This window comes from Cardiocondyla obscurior, linkage group LG01 (genome assembly GCF_019399895.1).
Source record: "Cardiocondyla obscurior isolate alpha-2009 linkage group LG01, Cobs3.1, whole genome shotgun sequence".
NCBI classification, from domain to species: domain Eukaryota; kingdom Metazoa; phylum Arthropoda; class Insecta; order Hymenoptera; family Formicidae; genus Cardiocondyla; species Cardiocondyla obscurior.
Window position 1 is genome coordinate 13,264,644 of NC_091864.1, and position 22,923 is coordinate 13,287,566.

The window sequence follows — 22,923 nt, forward strand, 5'->3', positions numbered from 1 at the left end:
TAAAGATATAACGAGTTAAAAACATGTATCTTTTATAAGAGTTCGTTGGTTCAATTATACGATCTAAAGTATAACGTCTCCGGAGTAACTTCATACAAAGCAGTGATATAAGTCAACGATAAAGCGGACACTTTAAGAGATATAATTCTTAAGTATCTTACTTTACGATAAATTTTTTTTTCTTTTTTCCTTTTTCTTTTTTTTTTTTTTTTTTGTATAACCACGGGAAGACCATTCTTCAAGATCAAAGAGACGGGACCACAAAGTGTCTTCGTCAGTCTCGAACCGCGCGATGATAAAAGAAACCGAGCCAAAGCCACACGAGTTAAAATCGAGAACGGTACGGTGGAGTTTCGATGCGCTCGGGACAGCTTCATTAGCGAGAGAAACACGGTGCGAAGATACGGATATGGCGCAAGGCCGGCTCAAAGCAGAGTCTCGTTTCTTTTCGAGAGAATAGCTGGCGCGCTTGACAAGGAAAATTTCGTCGACGTTATCAACAGGAATCACGCGAGGGATGCACACGCGCGCGTTCAATCCCGCTCTCTACACGGTCGTGCTTAATTGTCCCACCCGCCTCCGTCTTACACGCGTCGGTCTCGAATGCCGAGCGTGGTGGCTCATTGGGAAACAACGGCAAGTTCCATACGTACACGTACGCGAGGAGGCGGCGGTACGTTTTCCTCATTCGGGATATTCTATGCCGTCCCGCTACCATGAGTTCGTTAAAGCGCACGGGCATTCCGTGCCGTGAAATCGCAGCTACGGAACGTCGCGAGCGTACGGAAATCCGTGAAATTTCGATTTTATTACAAAAGACAACGGGACGGGTGTCGCAAAGGCCAAATTACAGTCGCCCAACGTGTTTTTTTTTCTGATGTTGTTTTTAACCATTTAATTTTTGTCTACGTCCCCGCGCATACATCCGGACTTTATTAAATCTACTGTTTTCATATGTATATTGTAAACGCTCGAACAAACTGTTCGTACTTCTGCCTGTGATGAATGAGTAAGTGCGATATTTGTGTCCGAATCAATCTTGTGCGGTAAAACATATAAATGTTTTATTGTGCGAGTTTAAATTTTAGATTTTACATCAATATTAAAATTACTTGAGGTATACGATTCAGCGGTAGTTAAATTACGCACTAACTTCATATCGATTTAATTGCGCATGCTTTATTAAAACATGATTTATCTATCACATTGGATTACTGATAATTATATGGAGCGTTTCCGTTCAGCGACACGTCGATTAATGAGTAGTCATTTCATTAATGAAATACTGGATAACAAGCGGAAAAACACACGCCCGTCAATCAAAATGTATAAATAAATTGCTTGAAACATTCGATTAAAGAATGTTCTTTATTATATAAATCGTTGCCCGGTTTAGTGAAGTTGAATTAAAATATTGATCCCCTCGTTCTATTTCTGGCATTCGTAATTAATGATTAAAAATAAAATTATATGTAGATGTAATAAAATATTATATCTTTAACGTGCCACGTTATATTTTAAGTAAAATTGAAAATTCTTGATTAAATTTAAATTATTCAATTTGGTATGCGTCGCGGGTATAATTTGTCAGGTTTCGTTATTATGGACACACCTTCCCCAGTTCACGATAGATACTAAATTGAAAAAGCTGAAAGGCATTAACATGAAAAATGCCGCATGCTATTAATACGAGCGTTCCGTGCCGAAAGCCATAAAAAGCGAAGCCTCGTAATATCAGTCGTCGTCTTCCTCATCTTAACTCAACGGGGCACGGCTTCAATAAAGAATAAATAAGCGTCATTAAGCCGCGGAAGGAGTTCGCCGATCGCTCGGAGATGGAAAGGGCGATCGCGGGTTAACGAAGTTGCAGAGCGAATTATTCCGGTTGTTTCACAGTCCGCTCGTCGACACGAATAGCCTCATCGGCCTCCGTCGCGACGGTAGGAGAAAACGGCGGCCGCTTGTTAAAGCGTGAGATACGGGCCGCTTCCTCGCGAAATAAAGTCACGATGCAAATTCAGGCCAGAGCGTCGCGGGGCGTAAAGAGCAGACGCGTCGGCGGCGGAAGCAATTTCCATGAAACATTCCCCCGAATGAATGAGGGCCGGAGGGTAGAACGACTTCGAGTACTCTGTGAGAGAGCCTACCTATCGTCGACACTTTTATTTTCGTCGCTTCTCTTCTCCGCGATTTTCCATTGTCTTCCTTTCTGATTCCACCGTCGACCTCATCCGCTGTTTCGCGCGTTCTTCTCGTTCCTCCCTTATTGATCGCCGCCTCTCTCTCTCTCTCTCTCTCTCTCTCTCTCTCTCTCTCTTTCTTTCGCGAATGAATCTATAACGTTTCTCGAGAAGAAACTCGTGGCCTCGTTATCCCATCGCTCCGTCTTCTTTTCGTGATTTGATTTTCTCGTACCGCAAAGAGGTTTTTCTGAAATTTTCGAAATACTTCGCGGTGCGTCTCTTCTTCCGGGATGGTGAAAGTCGAGAGTCGTCGAGCCGCAAATGCAACTCGACAGTCGACTACACGAGAAAAATAGCGCTGGATGGTCCATCCACCGACGTTTCAGCCGAGTGCATGCACTCTAAATGCATAGGCTCGAGGACGTATATACGCTTTCTCCACAGTTGTCAGAACGTACGACATTATCGCAAAGAAAAGCGATGTACTGCCATTCTCGATCATCACTGACACGTAAACGTAACAATATAGTAATATAATTTTAAAATGCAGATTTAAAAGTGTAATGACTTTTTTCAAAAATAATTACACAAAATAGTAGTATTTTTAATACAAGCGTGAAATAAATGAAAGATGTATTACATCAAAAAAATAATTTGTTAATCATCAAACTTGAAAAATATTTATCGAGTATGTTATCCGAGATGCGTATCTGTCCGTGAACCATTTAGTCGTTAGCAGATCCCGGTCATTTAAAGCCATCTTGAAGAAACTCGCGCCACGGCCGGAACTTGAATGTCTCGAGATCGAAAGTTTCCGCGCTTCCTCGAGAGGAACTTCGGATTACGCTTCGACGGGAAGGTGAAATGGGCTTGAATTCCACCATCGAATTCCGGTCGAATCCGGATTGGCTCCCTTATCGCTCGAAGATATCGTTTGTCTTTTAAGGGACATCGATATCTGTGTTTGCCTCCGCCGCGCGTTTGTCGCACGCCGGCAAAAGCAATTGGAAAATCTGGCAGAGGATTCGCCGAAGAGATCGACCCGACGAGATATATCCGACTTCATCTCGCGCAAAATCATGGGAGGCGTTCTACGTTAAGTACACATCTCTCTCTCTCTCTCTTTCTCTCTCTCTCTCTCTTTCTCTTTTAGACTCTTCTTCAAGCCTGCTCGAAATTAGTCACAAAGGGAACATGATTTCCAGCGCAACAATATGTACCAAACTGTTGTCGCGTTTAAATACCGGGGCCGGCATTAAATTTAATCGCGTTTAACTTTGTTCAACTTCGCGACTCAGTGGACGCGCGCGTTTCACCAACCGAACTTCCCCGGCGAACAATAAACTTTGCGTGTAGACCTACGACAAAACAGGAAACCCAGGACGCATCATTCTTAATGTATTACGTGACGGAGTCACAGATCGAAACGCAGCGCGTTTCCGGAAGGGCGCGGCGTCGTCGGAGCGACTATCAATCCCGAATTTAGAACAGCACGCTGGGGGCACGTTGTGTGCATGTGAGCGCGAGTGGATGTGTTGGCGAAACGCGCCCGTCGTTCCGGTCGAAGGAAGTCGTTAGTCCATTAAGATTCTACAATGCAGCGCGGTGTTTCCAGCCGCCGACCGCAGTAAGCCCGAGCAAGTTTCTGGCGCAAGACGCGGAGTCAGCCGTACGTTTATGACGGTGGTGTTGCGGATAGCCGACCTCTTGACCCGGCCGGTGCGCGGCGCGCATCGGCGTGGGAAGCTATTAAGTCTATATGCCGCGGATATTGATTCGTGATAAATTGAATTGCACCAGTAAAAGCCAACAGTACGCCGGCCAGCGTCTAATTACCATTACGAATAATTAATCGGTTACTTAACGTCGATTGTACCTTCAACTAGCTCGCCATTCTTGGTACAATATTTGATGTTAAGGTGCTGGCTGCGCCAAAGATCGCACATCGATTAAATATCGCGCGACACATACATATAACTCTAGTATATTCACGTCACGCCTTGTTTTTCGTAAATAACATTACATTAGTTTTTTTGCTAAAATATCTATTACAAATAATCCGATTTGATTTGAAAGACCATCGCGAATATATTGTTCGCATATACCGGTTCATTTGAATTTAATTTAATCGCCGTGAATATTATCTCGATCGTCATTAATAATTCGCGTCACACACGAATTAACGTACGATGACTTCTCATTGCTCTCGAGAGTATTTGAAATTCAAACGTCTCTCGCACGCTTTTTCGCAAAGAAGGTCGAATTACGTTTCGTTCCGAAAATGGAGTCTTCTCGAACATTCCGACATCGGATCTCACTGTCCAGAATATCCGAATCGACTCCCGTTGTCGTTTAAGAAAATGGCTTAGCCGTTAGGAAACGCCTCGGCCTGCTACCCAAAGCAATTGCAGTGAGCTCTCTTTTCACCGGGATGATACTGCCGACGTGTAGCCAACGGGCGCGGTGGACCAAATACAATATAAAGCCTAGGAAGGCGTTTTTTCGTGCTATTACGGAACCCGTGCGATTCCAATACCAATACGACGGCAAATCGTGTGTTTTCCCTCCACCGTATCACATAATATTATCCCTCGGGCTCGTGCAGTTGCATAAAAACATTCTGACGGTACGATTTTTCTGCACTACGGGGAACGGGTCACAACTTCGTTCTAACTTAACCAGAACTTGCCAGACGCATGTATCTTATTCGCACCTCATATACATATATGTAAGAGGTGACAAACGACCCAAATGACATTCGACCTTCGAAGTTTCGTAGTTTATAACATCCCCGCGAGATGAACTTTTCGTTACACTTTTTTCTTGTCCCGTTGCAACTGCAACGGCGAATAAATCTGTATAAATTTTGATAAAGACATAACGCTCCCTTATCTCCGCTTTTAAACACTAAAAAGACTCGACATAATAAACCTTTTCTAGCACGTGCAGATTATTATAAATAACGGTGATATCGACATTCGCGCGCGCGTACACGTGAACTACGACGTATTCGAAGTATTTGGATTAAATCTCCCGGTATCTACGACGATCCGATATCCCTTAGGAGACGTTTCGTCCGACCGAGGCAATCAGACGAACTCTCTCTTTCACGTAAGCGATACTCGTACCTCTATTCGCTTATGGCGCCAGGTGATGTTCCAGATACAAACGGGACTTCTACCCTCTCAGCAGTTTTCGCAGATAGGTTCTCTATTTTAACCCCTCGCAATCAAGACTATGTCATAAACACCGATGCTGTTAGAAATACAACACAAAAATCGCGAATTGCATTTTATAGAAACAGCAGAGAGCGCAACATATTTTTTTTTTTTTTTTTTTTTTTTATTGAATTAACGAATATCAAATAAATCCGTAAAATCTATAAAAATAAAATCGCGCTTTTACAAAATAACTTTCAGCCAAATGGAGTCGAACCGGCGAATGCAAAGATTGAGGCGACGACAGAGAACGCGAAATTTCGTCCCCAATATGTGTCGCAAAAAAAATTTTTGCCGCTGATTGCTACGAAAACCAAAACGAGCGCATTCACGATGTTTCCCGCGGGCACAGCTCGTTCGCGCACATCGTTGCATCGACATTCTATTCTGTGCTGGCCTCAGCACGTCACGTCTTTCGGGTTATTTCGGAGAGGTTGGCGATTCGTAAGTTCATCCAGGTACCATTAAACCTCGCGAGGGTAATCGAGAATTTTCTGTGATATCAGTGACATTAGTGGCGACACTTCTTCAGTCGCCGCCTCGCGGAATTGTCGATCCGCTGTTATCGCGCTATAGCGGGGCTATTAATTTTCGACCATCACCAAGTACCATTTTCCAACGCGACATTTTGCGAAGCGATTTTATTAATTTGCAAATACGCCGGTTTATATCCTAATGAAATAACGCTCTGTGAGATAATTGTAAAAGCAACGGTTTATGTATTGCTGCGAAATTACACAAGAATCGTTACGGTAGAATATTTCCGCTGGAATAATAACGCGAATAATGTATCACAAAGTGGACAATTGGATTGGGAGATCAATGATGCGGGCATACGTGACATGCATGATCGACTTCAATAACGCAAAGCAAACGAGATTATGAAATCTTCGATAAAATCCACGAAAGCAAGAATCGAGCACTCGCTTCGACGCTATATTATATTTGCTCTTCTAAGAGAAAGAACCCGAGTTTCTCCTCTTTCGTCATGAACTAGTTTCAAATCGCTGGCGCATGAATCAGGACGCGTATATTCGTTTCCGGAAACCCACTCTGAGTTCCTCAGTTCGTCTTATTTTTCCCCTCTCGCCCACTCATCTCACGCCCAAGAGAAAGTTTTCGTGTCTTCCGTGCGCCCTCTCTATATACTTTGACGTGCTTCAAGAAAAACCAAAAGACACATCGCCCTGCACTTAGGTATTATCCTTCAGCTGAAATATTTTCGCGATACTGATGGTAATACGGTACGTAATCGCGTTTTGATTGCTTTAAAACCAATTTTATTCGGTTAAATCGGTAAAATTATGTTAGTTAAAAACTTGAAGAAAAAGAAAAAAAAATGTGAAAATAAACTGCGCATTCGAACAGTTGTCAGATTTTTGCTAATTAATGCATTTCATTCGCGTTTCGTTCTAATATATTGCTGTGTGTAATCAAACGGTTGTCGAATGTCGCCATTTTCACGTGCTAGCACTGTCGCGTCCTCGAAAAAGCATTAGAGCTGTAGATCGAGAACTATTTGTAACGCGCTATTTGCCGAACGAGTGATTGGTATTTATTGAAGTTGCAGCAAACAGAACAGCTTGTCACTTCCGAACACAATAAAATACCAAGAGCTCCGCATACACAGGTACATTTAATTCATCCAAACGTCTTTAAATAATCGATGGGACATTCAACAACCTTCCGACACGTGTCGATTCCTCCCAGATCGGCGAAATACACAAAATTTTCTGAGGATCGCAGTAAAGCGCACGACGACATAAAAGTCAATACGCGAACGAGCGAAAATAAAATATTTTATACAAGCTGCTTAATCAGCTTAATGGCCCGTATGTAATTTTGCGAATGGTTACTTCTAACTGATCAAGAATAAATTTTTTAACGGCTATGAGTTCATGACCTGAAAAAAAGCATAAATAACAACTTCATAAAAAAATATCGAAATTTTGTCGCACGGTAAACCCTCTTCAAATTTACAATTTCGTGTGCAATTGTGCGCTTGAACTTATCTTCCAGCCGCCGGGAGAGATGTTCGAAAAATATTTACACGATGCAAGGTAAAAATCCTGTAACACGGTACAAGGCAAAAATCCTTTTACAATGTTAGAATATCCTAGTAGGGAATCGAACAAATCTGAAAGCTACGACTATTTTTGCCGCGTCGCGCTGCGGCGAACGCGCAAGCAAGGAAAATCAGTGCGTATGGAAATCTATGAAAGCTCGACTTCCGCGTGCTCGGAGAAAAAACTCACTGCATTGTACGACGTAGCAGCGGAGTCGAAGCAAAGACGGGCAAAGCTGACATCCCGGGCGTGGGTGCATGCACGTAATAGGAAAGCGTACGCGCGGAGAGGAGTCAGAGAGATTCCTAGAGAGCCAGGGGAGAGGCAACAAAGAAGCTCGAGTTCTGTCGAGAGGTTGGCACGCGACGCACGCAAACGCATATCTACGCAGGTGTTTCACGAGTTCGCCGTGCCGGCCTTACATAGCAACGATTTGCGGCCCAAACGTGAAATGCGTAATGCGATTGCAACGAGAAGCGAAACATTTCGACCGGGGCTTCCTTTGGCAGCTGCTAGCGTTCCCTGCTGAAGAATTCGATACGAGAATGCGCGCCGAAAGTTTGTTAAATTTTTCATAAGATAAAAATTTATATTGTACAGCTAAATTACAATTATCGTTCTGTATTTTTAATTATTTATTTATTTTATTTTATTTTTTTCGTATCTATGTAACATTCGTATTATATTTTAGAGCAAAAAAAAATTTTTTTATTAATTCTAATTGATATTCCATAATGCTTTCGTCTTTCAATAATCGTGGATCAAATTATAATCTATGGAAAATACGGACTGACAATTTTTGTAATTATCTGTACCCGAATGTCGCTGCGTCAGGAAATAGAAAAGGTCAACGGAGCTTTCATTCGTCACGATCAGAATCTTTGATGTTTTGATAGAAATGTCGACTGCCACGTGTGTCAAACATTACTTTTCTATCCCGATATCCAAAATACCGTACGCATATCTTGCTACGTCTTTTTGCCTTTACTCGGCATAGATTCACATCGCACCATCGCATGAATAAAATAGGGCGACAGGTGCGTGTGGGCGACAGCACGCGACGCTTCGAGAGGGTGGTATAACACGAAAACCAGAGCAATGGGCACGAACGGCTGCCAATAAATACCTCGCGACTTGAGAATTAATCGTATGTAAATATAAAGAAATTCATATACTAACGTGAATAAACGTGAGAGTTAGTTGCTTAAGCTTACAAATTTTTTTTTAATATAATAAGAATTTTAAAAAAAGACGTATAACCAAAAAATATGCACATGCTTAAATAACTAATTTTTTTTAAATCGGATTATTTTAAACAAAGTGATTAAATCATTCTATTCTAACAAATGTAACATATAACACAAAAAATTAAATAATTAAATTTTTTTTCAAAGAGTTAAATTTAATACTATTAAATTTTATTGGATTAAATCAATATTCAATTTTTCGCAATTTTTTTTATAAACCAGTGGATTAAATTATGTTTTAAATTAAATTCTTCTATTCTTCGCTAAAGAATATATTTTTATTTATACTCATATTATTTCGTTTTTAATTATTATTGGTGCCATTGAGTATTTTAGGTTTATGTATATTTCCGAACACAGTGAAAAATAGTACCTATGTCTTTACACTGTTCTATGTACCATTCATTGTACCATACTCGTGAGCATGATAAAAAAGGCTATCACAGAAGCCTGTTATACATATAGCAATATTTACATAGAAGTTTATTAAAGGGAATCGATTAGGGGGTCAAGGAATGTCCAAGTAGAACGACACTATACATATTGCAGCTACGTTTATATACATCTATCGCTTCCGAGCTGACAAGTATGAATAATCGAAGTGCTATTCGCGGAAATGCGACGCCATTCTATTTTCCTATTCTCGATCGAGGCGAACTTGCGACAAGAACGGGTTATTAAACCGGTGCCAACCAATAGTTTAATCATTCACGAGACTGTAAAGAGACGGCGAAGAAACGGAGCTTCTCGCGGCAAGTACGTAACGGCTCGGGCGCAAACGAGACGGAAGTTAAAAGGATTCCGCTCGTGTGCTAGACGGAATTAATTACGCAACTTCGATCCAAGTGGTCCAGGACGCCGCCGTTACGGAACGTGCGCTTTTATGCGGCCCATGGGAGAGTAGACACGCTTTTCGCTAAACTTCTAACACGCGGCACTTTAGCTCCGACGATGAAACACAGCCGCGTGCGTCTCATCTCCCGCGTGAATATGCAAGGCCACCTTTCTCCCTCGTGCCCCTCAACTCACGTCGTGAAAGCGATATATCTCGTTTGCAGGATTGATAAGGGATAAACGTCGCCGGAAATATTTTCTCGGGTAAGCATTTCGACAGGAGGTGAGCGGCCGAAGCATCGTTCCCCGACTTTAATCTTTCACGAGATCGGCACTTGAGTGGCGGGGACTCGCGATATTCGTGGTATTTATTCCTATAAGTTCTTGACAGACGCGGATCTATAATTCAGCAACCGACAATCAGAGAGACGAGGCGCTGGCTCGAAGCGCGGTTGAGGTACATTTATTTTGAGGCGCTGTCAGAGCTCGCCGCCTCTTCCTCCTTCCCTCCTGATTCATCGGCAGTGAGAAAAACCAGAAGCTCACAGCTTGGAATATTTATGCCAGACGGATTTCAAGGATCGAGTGTTTGAACCGATATTGAGGGGACGGACGAAGGGAAATACATACGAGATACGTCGCGAACCGAGCAGCAGTATAAATGACCGTATAAAACTTTTAAAAGAAATGCAGCTCGTGTCTACTTTCGCGTTGTAGATTAGAACTACTGCTTCTTGGTATTTGAATACGAATGTATAGCCATCCAAAAACACTTTGCTCTAAGCAGTAGCGCCATTACTTTCGATAGTATATCGAATATTTATTATTTGCTTTAACTAAAATAAAAAAAATAAAATAAAATAAAAATACATATTAAAGTGTAAAATTGTATCTAACACATAGAAAAAAAATTGTAAGTGAGCCATGTGAAAGAATTATTTTTTTTAATATTTTTTTACATTTAATGTACATAATAACATAATTTTTGACGATAAATGACCACGGAATTTTCGGGACCATGCCGTACACGTTTGTTTATCGCGTTACGCTGCGTAGCGGGCGGCGTCGTGGCTCACGCGCGCGGTTTTCGCTTCGGGCACAATGTTCTCGACTTACCAGCCACGCAGTAGTTGAGGTAGGCCCACTGGTGACCTACTTTCTTCCTACTCTCGCACCTCTGTCTGCGACCGAGCAATGGGCCGTGTACCGTGTACCGCGTGTGCGTGTGCGTGTCGTGTCTCGAGCGCGCGGTACGAGGGCATCGCTTGGCTCAGCCGGCCGACCACGACACAACCTACGCAACCGCGGGACCTACCACACAATCTCGGCGGCGTACGCGGCTTGCACGCGCGCGGTGTCTGACGTTTGCACCTAATATTTCAATTATATTAATTATTAATATTTTTTTTGCTCTTATTTTTTTATTCAAAATTGATCTTCGAATCTCTTAAACACATCTAATAATAATAATACTAAAGATTAATTAAAAAATAATAAAATAATAAATATTAAAAATAATAAAAATTAAATTGAGATTTTATATGACAAAGCTACCCATGTCTTTACAAAATAATATCTTTAATCAATACCCCACGATAATATTGAGAAATAGAAAGAACTTTCCGATAAAACAAAATGTGAGCTCGTTGTAAGGAAACTTCGATAGCTCAAAAAAAAAAAAAAGTAGACGATATCATGTTAAAAGTAAGGATAATAGAGTGACGCGGAAGTCTTTTGATGCGCGTGCACAATTTTTTTTTTTTTCCTGCCTCGAGTTATTGAATATCTGCTCGAGAAGTCGGCTCGGTCGGGAAATCACGATGCCGACTAATTGCTAATAACCGGCGAGCAAATATTACTTCAATCACGGTTCCTCGATAACGTCGTTAAAGCCCGGCGACTGCTGATTGCGCGACGAGAGCGCGCGGAGTAGAGCGCTTCGCTCGCTCGCGAGCACGGCGCGTATGACGAATGAATCGAATCGCCGAAAATAACTGGATAAAGAAATTTCGCCGGCCGAGTTCGCGAGCTGGTCGCGACCACATCGATTCTATCGCGCCGGCGTTCTACCAGCGGAAATCCCCTTTTCCGCCATGCACGACGTCGCGAATTGATAACCGATAATAATTCGGGGAGGCTCGCTTACCAATTTCGCGTCTACTCTCTCGCCACCCCCTCTTCCTCTCCTTTTTTCCGTTATCTTTTCTCTGCCTCTTTCTCCCAGCTGCTCGTTATGTTTGCTGTCCCTTTGAACACCCGCGTGCACCGGCTGAAGCGATATCTACTCGGGATTATAGCATCGCATATCCTACGTATGCACTCGGCTGTGAACTGCATATTGCTTTGAACGTGACGCGGCGCGACAATAAACGGACACAGCGCGAGGTATCGAGCTGCAGGCTACGCTCGTCATGCAGTTATGCACCGTGAGAGTCTGTTACTTTACGACGCTTGGATATAATTTCTGATACTGTGTCACGTAAACAATGGTAATCTGTTCTCCCGCACCGAGGACGTGCAAGTTCGACGCGCGATGCACGCAACGCCGCGCGACGCAAGTCAACGAAGTAAACAACTAATGCCAAACTATTAGCCAACTCTGAAAGCGCCTGTTAGTATATACAATTTACTTCAACTATCGCACGCCTAAGACTTACAGCGTTGTAATAAACTAGCGGTACATCCGAGATTTTTCTATTGCCTCGTTTATTATTATTATTTTATTTTTATTTTTTTTCCGTGCGTCGACATATACATATAAATTTAAAAACATCGCGGAATAAAATTCGAAATATTAATATAATATCCCAGTCAGATTTTATACAAATGTGCACCGTTATAAATGTTTCGGCCATATCCGCAATTTTTAATTCGTAAAAACGTGATCAGAGACCGTGTAGAATTTTTTTTAAAACCACTGATTGTGTTGTCGTTCTCTGAAGCGTATACATAAAAAGCATCATCGTGCAAAATTTTGGGAAAGCTGCGAGACACCGCGTTGTTTCATCGTCGAATACCTACGCTGATGTGAAAGTGATATGATTTCACCGTGATTTTCATTTCGCCCGTTATCACGTCGCGCGTAGCGTTTGCAGGTCGAAAGAGATAATTTAGCAACGGGGTACGTGGCAGAAAATTCAATTACGCGCCCGTGGTAATTCCACCAGGTCGCATATCATTACGAATTTCGACGCGGAGATTGTCTAACTCGCTTAGTTGAAGATCCGACTGCGCTCGATGTGTTTCGTCAGTATCTCATTATAAATTTTCAATGGGAAGATAGGTACCGTTGTGGCGCACTCATAACACGGAAATGTGATGCATAGCGACGATAAGCATTAAAAATACTGGCACGTAAAATAGCATATTCCTCGTAGCAATTATAAGCATTAAGTTTCGATTTTTTTAGAAATAAAAATAAATATACATTTCTGCGCTAGATTCATGCAACGTGTGCTAAATCATATAAATAATAAATGTCGCGAATAAACCTCAAAGGTATAAATGTTATAATTCGATTATGTATCAAATTTTGTTTTACACTTCGTTTTGTAACTCATAATTTTAAATGTCTCCCCCCCCCCAAAAAACAAAAAAAAAATTGGTTTGAAATATACATACGTGCATTATGTATACGCGAACAAATACACTTAAAGCACCTTAGATGACGATTGTGCCAATTAATTTTGCAGTGGCAGCGCGATTGAGACAACGATAATTTCTTTTATTATCATGCTTGCAGCTCTAGCACAATAGAATACTATATTTGGTGTGTATTATCGCGTGCGCGGATAATAGAATTCGCGCGCGAACAATCGCGATCGCAGCACAATAGCATAAATCCCGGCTTTTCGATTAAAATCCAAATGGCTTGTGGTCCTCGATCGAAGCAAAAAGGGGAACAAGAACAAAAAAAAAGAAAAAAAAAGAAAAGAAAAGAGAGGAAGAGATAGAAGAAAAGGAAAAACCGATCGTTCTAAACGCTCTCGTCGTATTTGCTACACGCGCGGTGGATGGCAAACGCGGCAGCGCTCGGTCGCGCGCTGATGCAACGCGCATTTTCACAATACCGACGTAAAGAAATAGATTTTCCGCCTAACGAGACGGAAACTAACAAATACCGCAGTGTGAGGTCGTGGCACGCTGCCAACCGTACATGATAAAACACACCATGCGCGCATTTTTTATTTTTACTCGCTTTCTTTTTTACATAACATGCGGGTGCACCGAGCAAAATCTTTTTCGTCCACCGCTCGTCACGCGTGCACTCATCGCCGCGCACGACAGAAAAAAATCTCCAATAGAGATAGGGGAATAAAAAGAAAAAACAAATTTTGTTTCTGACTAGCTCTCGTTTCCGGTCGTCGGCCAAAAGCAATACATTACGATGGTAATTTGAAAAATTCGTCGACTTATAAATGCGGCATGGTATGCGAAACGACGCAATGGTACTTCTTTTCATTCACTAGCGACGAAGGTAACAGTTTGTGTGTAAACTCTGAAAATCGGTGAAAAATTTCCACAAAAAGAGTTTCGTCGATGAGGAATTATTCTCTCGGAAATAATTTTTAACGTGAAATTTGTTGGCCGGGTTTTTTTATTCTACGACTTATAAATATCGTAAATATCGTTCTTTTTTATTATTTAGGTGAAAAGTTTACTTCCGGTATTGAGTACCGAAATGAAATCTCAGCGTCCGGCAACCTGTCGTACTTCGTCTGTATATGTAACGTCGTTTCGTCGACTCGGCAACTTTTGCTGCAGAATGACAGAGCACAAAACTTGCATGCATCGTCGCGCACGGGGTCGTAACATTTGCATAAGTGTCAACAAGTAGTTTGAAAAATGCAAGGTGAATGATGTGGTAAAAGTACAAAGGAAGAAAGGGAAAATCGTGATTTCGTGGATTATCGACAAACTTCACGGATGAGATTGTCCTTCAAATTCGGCAGAGAATTTATTTTTCAATATGTCGAAGTACATCTTATTTACGGGAGGGTAAAAAAAAAGAAAACTTCTTTTCTTTGACAGAACAACGAGCTAACCATTTTCCAACAAAATTAAATTTTTAATGAATTAATATATAAAAAATACATATATTATAAATAAAGCATTTTTAATACTTTTATAAATACTTTAGTTTCTAAAATGGAAAGATCGAATGTAACACGTAGAATTAACGTGAGTTCAATAATCTATTGAGGGATTAACTACATGCAAAATCAATTCTGAATGGTATAGCGTGTCTCGTTTTATCTAAAAATCATCTCGATCCATCACGGTTAATACAGCATTCTAGTCGGTGCAATTTAATCTTAATCTAGTTCATTACCCACACACTTTAGCGAATGAAAAGTATACCACAGATCGAAGTGGCTTCTCTCGAAAATGCGGCTCGTCATTTACACGCAATCCCACGAAATCCGTTTCTTTCAAGATGAATGCGAAAAGCGCGACACGCCCACGTTATACAAAAATCAATTGTGCTCGGGTCAGTTCGGTCTAACAATTGAGCTGACGATTTAAGAGCACAATACAGACACTCGGAGCAGATTTCAAAGAAACGGTTGTAAGAAACATTACTTTTATTTTCTCTGATGTACTGAATTACATAGTGAAGCAAAATATGTATTCAGAAATTTTTTTTTTAGTAGAAATTAATATTTCCTACGAATTAACTGACAAAAATCTACAATACTTAATTAAACATAGGTTAAATCCCGTTATTTTCCGGTAAATTAAATTTTTCAGAATACGAAAATTATGTCATCAGATATTTTTGCGAGTTATCAGCTGCAAATTCCAGCCAAAAATTAATAGAATTATTTTTTATGAAGGTATGCTGATAATTATGGTTATGCAGTTAATTCTAATTAGATACGTATTATACATGTATTATACATATGTGCATCAAAATATGCAGACATTCGGGTTTTTTTTTTTTTTTATATTCTTTAATCGATAAGTAAAAAAGAAGTAGGGGGAAAAGGAGGACATTTGTACCGTGTACAGGAAAAAGAAAAGTGCACACAATACTGCCAGGGACAGTTGTTTTGCTAAAAGGATCCGACGGCTTGACACGAATTGCCCGACATTTTTCTCGATACATGCGGATGTTTTTATGCACGGCATGCATGCGCTTTACGTGTTTCGTAGTGGAAGCATATCTGCTTCCATGATAAATATAATTCAACGTACACTCTGATTTACATAGGTCTTTTATTATGCAGCCTATTCTTTTTCCCTGCGTAACAAATGCGGGGACCTGCACTCGCAGGCGTCGTAAAAACTACGAAAGTTATGTGAACCCATTGCCGCTATTATGAGTACCATCAAAGTGACGGGTTTTATTCCGAAAATAGACGCTGGTCTTCGTGATAAAATGTATCTGTATTCAGATCGTAGAGCCCAATGTACGGCCCAATTTACTGGACTTTCGGTTTTGTTATTGTGTCGACCGCGCGCGTAGTACGATCTACTTTTTATTTTATTTTTATTTTTATTTTTTTTTCACAAAGCACAATGGATTAGAAAAACTTCAAAATAATGAGTGCATTGTATATCGTGAAAAATAGCGTTTGGTTTTTCTGTGATATTTCGAATTTGCTCCGGGCAGTAACCTACTTTCCCCTTATCGACTTATATTATAATGAAGTCTACAACGTGCAACGCCTTCGCACCACGCTCCATTAATCACCGGTTTCAATACTAACGCGATAAAAATTAGCAACCGGAGGATGCTATTTATATATTGACGAGAATTCTCGATAATTGACATCGCGTGAATTCCCGACGTTATTTTCAAACACATGCAAGCGCGTTTGCGGCATGCCTTTCACTCCAGCGCGATATTAAATAGCGGAAAACATCGTTGCACGTCTTCATTAGCAGAAACTTTATAAAAGCCGTATATCATTTCGCGCGCCGTGTCAACACGAAATTCGCGAGAAGTGAGTTTCGCCTAATATACCTGCAAAGAGTAAATCTGTAGTGTTATTAAATTTTCTTTTTAGTTTTCTTTTTTTTTTTTAATCCCCCTTTTAACTTTCTTCAGAACCGAGATGACTTTAGCACGAAGTCTGCTCCTTTCTCTTTGTTTGTAAAATTCGATAAGCCTGTCATCCACATTTTCTCTCTTCTTCTTGATTGAGAAAATCCCAGGGTGGAGTAGATGTCTTTGAAAGACAGCTTTGCAATTATCTCCAATGTTCTATATTTTACGCGCTAACGAACCGCTTTGTTGCCGGACATAGTAGACACCGTCACGCGTGACAGTTCCAACTTTGAGACCATATTGCAATTTCACGATGGTCATGGGAATCGTGATAAGAATTCTCGTTACCGTACATTCGCAAATCGGCAATAAAGAACCATATACGAAGATGATAAAGCTCAAGAGAGATCTTCACGCAGGAAGCAATTTCTGTTCGTATTGAATTCCGAGAGTAAAAACGCGCGGGGGGAAAAGAAAAAAAGGAAACTATGAAAAAGTGAATCCATTTTTATTATTGGCAATTCTGTTTAAAAATTCATATCGTCTATTATACAATAAATTGCTTTTAACAATATATTATTATTTTTAAAAATGATAAAATTAAAAAAAAAAAGAATTTTAATACTTTTTCGAAAAGTTTTATTTCATCAAACTGTACGCTAAAATATGCTATAAAATGTCTATCAAACTATCAATTTATATTAATGGATATGAAGCTATATGTCTATATGTTGGATATATGTATGTAGAATTATATAGATTACGTATTTTTATGCATATTAATAAAATCAGACGCTAGTTAAAACGTCAATGTATGAATAACGTATAATATTTTAATTAAAGTTAAATCTCTATACAGTATTAATACAATATTCGTATTAGAGTCTAAACGATTTCAGATTTTCGTAATAATTCACGATACTTATTATAGAAATAGTCGTTGCATCGATCTTGGGATCGGCATAAAAGCGAGACAGCCCCTGCACTCACAGGATAACGTTCCGGGAAAAGTTTCGCGAGGAAAGCAATTTTCCGCTATATCGAGTTCGTGAAAGCGCGCTGGCGAAAAGTTCGCGTCCGGAAGTCGCTACGAGGTGGTGCGGAAATAAATCCAAAATATGGTGCGCTCTTTGCGAGGTGAGTAAGGATCTTACGCCGTGGTGCGGACCGGAGTCGGCCGAATGCGGGTCAAAGGATTCGAGAAGATGCTTCAAGGACTGTTACCATTCTTCAGGCTCGATAAGAAGCGGAAAGAGTCGCGTTTGCGGAATGCATGCGAGGAGTACGCGTTATTGCACCGATATCAAAAGCATCGGAAACGTAGTTTTGTTCGGACGATATTTACGATACGCGGTTGATAATCTTTAAGAGAGAGGGAGATAGGAAAAACCGATCTTTTAAGAGAAACGAACGTTAGATATATCCGGAAAACGAAAAGACGGACAATCGGTAGCAACAATTTCGCCGCAAACCGTTCGCGCGTAATCGACGCGTCTTTCTCGATAACGTTTTGCTGCACAACCTATTTTCACGTAGTGCCACTCGCGAAATGGATCGCGCAAAACGCGAAAATGTTTTATGGCTAGTGGCAATTTTTCAATCGCAATACCACCATACCACGCGCGTATTATTACCGTACGATATACCGCGTGGCTGACCAGTTCGATCGTTTCGCTAAGAATATTATTTACAGAACTAGAACAAAAAAAGCTTTGCACAGCATCGCTGTGCTCGGAGAGAGATACTACAATTTTCGATTACAAGTGTACAGGATGTCGCACAGATGGCATATTTTCATTGAATTAGTTTAGATTTTTAATAACGTTTTTTTATTATTTTATTTAATTAAAATTTAATATCTACAATATAATTTTGTAATTTATCTGTTACAGATCAAGACGAACTCCGCTCCTGTGCATCGTTCAGTAAGAAAAAGTGCCGCACGTCGATATCAGTAATTATACGAACCGCAGCCGGTTCGTCGGTCGCTTCGGGAGTGCCGTTAGTTATCGAGCGTTTCTTTTTTACGATTATCTTTTTACGGGAGTGCCGAAAAATAACGCGCGACAGTGTTTAATAATTTTCGCGATAGTAATTGATCCGGGCGCGTTCGCGAGTGTCTCGTGCGCGGAAGGATGGCTCGTCACGTCTCATCTGAGAGGAGGAGCAGGCCCGGGAAGGGCATCATGCATCGGCGGAGCAACTTTTAAGTAAGTATAAATTAAAAAAAAAATCTTTTTTTTTTTATTAATCTCTGATATAACTGACATGTCTACATTAATATTTTCTTTTTTATGTTACAGTCACCGGCAGAATTCTTCAACTCCGCTGAAGTTCATGCAGATTGGTAAGTCGCATGATTTTTTTTTCGTAGCAAATTATTATATATCCTGCGTTATTGAACAGTCGATATCCTGGCGTGATGATTAAATATCGTAGCTCTTGATATTTTCGTAACATACCATACGTTTGTCTTCTCAATCAAATATCGGGGACTCGAAAGTGGTTGGACATAGAATCGGATGTTTCAGAATTACGGGCGTATCTGCGCGCTGATAAGACGAAGCGATTCAATCAGATGAAGCGACGTCGGGTTGTAGCGCGAAACGTACTGTGCACGGACTAACTTATTCCCGCCTCGATCACATCAGGGATCGTAAACCAGATCGAACGGCATAGATTACTTTCGTAATTCGAAAACGTTAACGTGAACCGATTGTCGATTAACGTTGACGCTGTTTTACAGCTGGCGCAAGCACGGGCTTGAAGCCGGGCACAATCAATTCCACAGCGAACGATCCGCGTGCCCATGCACTATAAATAGCGTTGTGAATTATACTCAGAACGAGCGTAAGTTCGAATTAACTTAAACCCTGCAGCTTTGATGATATTATGTTATCTACGAGAGTATCTAACTTATGCAATTAACTTTGCAAATAGGTTGTTCATTATATTTTAATTTTAGTAATATTATATACATATATAATCGTGAAAATTAGTTTCATAATTATTTCTGTAATCAACAGTAGAGAACAAGTTGCGCGTATTCTCAAAAATTCTCCAAAAACAGTCCTTCTATATATAATGCATATTATCGTAAAAACGAACTCCGTCTAAATTTACCTACCAGCAAAAGCGTTTACGGAGGAAGTTAATACCAGTTGAAAAACGTGCCCCGCCGGGAGGCAGCCAGTAATTAAGCCTGACCAAATTAGGTAATAAAAAAAAAAAAAAAAAAAACTTTGCTCGAATATATAAACAGTGTCAACTGCTCGTCGTCGCTGCGAGTGTACACTGAAAGGCAGATATGGCATTTGTCGCACCTCACTACTTTTTCCATCCGTCCTTTCAATCTCCTCTCTCGGCCGCCGAGAACGAGGGAAAAAGTAGTGGAGCGCGGCAAACGCTATATCTGTCTTTAAGTGTACACGTATTTATTCCCGCGGGTAGCTGTGCGCGCTGCAGTTTAACTGCAACGTGTGGAAGTATCTCAAGCGACTGGTCTACAAACGTCACGCGTGAGTTCTCTCGAGATCATCGCGATTCACGCAAATGCGGCGATTCATCGGGCTGTAATGAACTACAGTTTGCACGAGTGTCAGCTGTGAACGAACGAATTTATCTGGGGGGGACTGAGTTATGCCTGCCTTTGAGCGTCCTGCTTAACGGTCAGTTATACGGCGATATGACCTCGCTCGAATTTGTTCGAGAGGGCGAATTCGCGAATTCGCCGAGATATTAAACGCGTGATTAACCGGGATACCTTGTTCGATACGTATCGTAACTACTTATCGGCCCGCGCGAGTGGCATTATCGTCGCCGCGAAATGATGTTCCGTCATAACGCGCGGTAATCGAAAGTCATCCTCATCCATCGAAGTCTGTATTAAGGTAGTAAGTACTCGCGCCTGTGTGTGCCACCCTCTCTGTGCACGACAGGAAATCCTTTTGCCGCCGTACGCTCGCGCGCACAATCTCGATCAACGCCGTCGAAAATCTTTGATCCAATTTTAGAGCCATCGCTCTCCTCGGCCGCCGTAATCCCCTTTCTGTTCTGGAAGCGATATAGGTGCACGCCCGTAGCTGCAGCTGTCTGCGCGTATATAAATTTACCGGACACATTCGTGACGGCCATTGAAGGAATCGCTTCCTGTTTCCTCGGCCGAAGTGGAACGAAGACATTGATAGCTTGCTAAAAGGCATACCGGACGGAGGCTGCCACCTCTTGCCTGTCAACTATTCTACTTAGATCATTAATCCTTCGCCCCGATAATAAAATAAGAAAAAGCATTTCCGCAATCTCCTTTAATAAACTCCCAATAAAATCATAATGCAATCCTCACGCGAGGATTTATAAATTTTATATAATACACGTAATCAAATATAAATCAAATTAACTTCTATAAAGTTTAGCGCTAAAAATTTATTTTATGTTACTAGACATTACGGAGCATTACTTTTGTTTCTTTTACGTTAAAGAAAACTATTACATTTGACAATTTTTGGCAATAAACTACGACATATTTAAACGCGTTTCGTTCCTCTAAATTTAATTTATATATTTATTCGATCGTTAATTATATTCGTCTTTTTTTTTAAATTAATTACAAGTGCAAATAATTGAATAATCGATAAATACCGCAACATATCCGCCAGTTACAGATTCGTAAAACATCAAAGTTAATATTCGATATAATATTTGACATAATTACACGGCATATAAATTTTTTAACAGCGCGTTAACCTGCGTAGGGGTGAAATACACAAACAAAGGTCGGCGGCCGGGCGAGTGGCGTACGTGCCTCGCGCGACTTTGCTATCATCAATTTCGCATTCCTTTGTCGGCGGTCGAGCACCGCCGTACACATTTAACAGAGCTTCGTAAATACGTAGTCGAAAAGTACTTACGTACATTAAATTTGACGGTACGAGCTATTAGCTAACGCGAATTAGCTTTTACGATTGATCTTTACGCGGAGAATACTTACTGTGCGAGTACTTGGCACGAAATTAACGATTACTACTTTAATTACGTTAGCAATTACAACATCAATTCGATACATTCGATTTCTGATTACATTACTTTACAACGCCGATTATTTTATGTAATACGATAAAGTTTACAACGTGTAAAGATAGAACGTGTCTACAAGTGATAATCAAAGACAAACTGAGTTTGCACCCATTGAAGAATTATTATGTAATCTTAGCCTTCTGGAGCTGATATCAGTTGTAACTATAGTTATAGTAACGTACTCTGTCACGTATAATGGAAAGTTCAGGTATTCCCTTGCCTGGTGAAGCCTGAAGGCTACGATAATTTTACGGCTCATTTGCATAATACCGTCGGCCAGTCACGTGAATCACTTTGATAAGCTCAATAGTAATGGTTTGCTTTCTCTCTCTCTCTCTCTCTCTCTCTCTCTCTCTCTCTCTCTCTCTCTCTCTCTCTCTCTCTCTCTCTCTCTCTCTCTCTCTCTCTCTCTCTCTCTCTCTCTCTCTCTCTCTCTCTCTACGCCCGTCTCTACGTTCGATTGTACTGGGATCTCTGCGGGGAGTTTCGATTTACTGTTCGGTCGTGCCGACCGGCTACACCGCAATTCAATTTTTCAGCATTCGCTATGATATAAAGTAGAATATAGACAAAGAGTTGCCACGGATATTCTATGTGTCCGGCGACAAAGGAAATTAAAAACGCGTCATCGTTATTAAAAAAAAAAAAAAAAAAAAAAGATACGTGGACGGTATCAAGTGTTTGAGCGACACAACATTCAGATGATGCTGTAAAACTAACTGTCTAAAGGACTATTCGATTTTTCAGACGTCTCTTAAATGTCTCACGGATATCTTTTGCACTTCAGTGACATTGCGACAGTCTCGATATAGTATTGTACAATAAGCTATTAAAATGCGAATATTAAATAAACCGTTGTTCTCGCTGTCTGTAAACTACGACTATTTTTAAATACGTACAATATTAGCGTTGCGCAATTAATCTAATGCTTTTGGGAATAATACGTGTACGCCGGGCGCATGGAAAGTTAAGCCGATACCGAAGTTAATAGCGTGCGTGCAATTAATTTTGACGTTTAGGGGTGACGGACGACACGCCGTGCAAATCCGCGATACATCCCCGCTTCTGCATAGATTATACGTATACGCATGTAATAACATCGACTCTCCTCTCCCTACAACTTGAATGGAACAGCGTGGCGTTCTTGCGGCGTCTCGTCCGCCCGCCCGTGACGAGCTCAAGTTTGGCAAATTGGCTTCTCAACTTACTATCAACCGCATTCCGCAAACGTGTTACACGTCCGCTCGATATCTATAATTCTGTGGTGCAATGCTCGTCGGGAGAGACGTCGAACTATCAATGTTACAG

At 40.9% G+C, this 22,923-nt stretch overlaps 1 protein-coding gene and 1 long non-coding RNA gene across 5 annotated transcripts in view; one reads left to right on the forward strand and one right to left on the reverse strand.

The window, feature by feature from the left end:
- Positions 1 to 20,731, forward strand: part of LOC139106278 (uncharacterized) — an 83,057-nt gene extending 62,326 nt beyond the window's left edge. Inside the window, exons 5-6 of the long non-coding RNA XR_011546326.1 lie at positions 18,435 to 18,752; positions 18,846 to 20,731. This is a non-coding gene — a long non-coding RNA (uncharacterized lncRNA). The remainder of the gene's footprint in view (positions 1 to 18,434; positions 18,753 to 18,845) is intronic.
- The window catches only part of LOC139106263 (opioid-binding protein/cell adhesion molecule homolog), a 173,992-nt gene that overhangs the window by 52,196 nt on the left and 98,873 nt on the right, over positions 1 to 22,923 (reverse strand). The window lies entirely within an intron of this gene.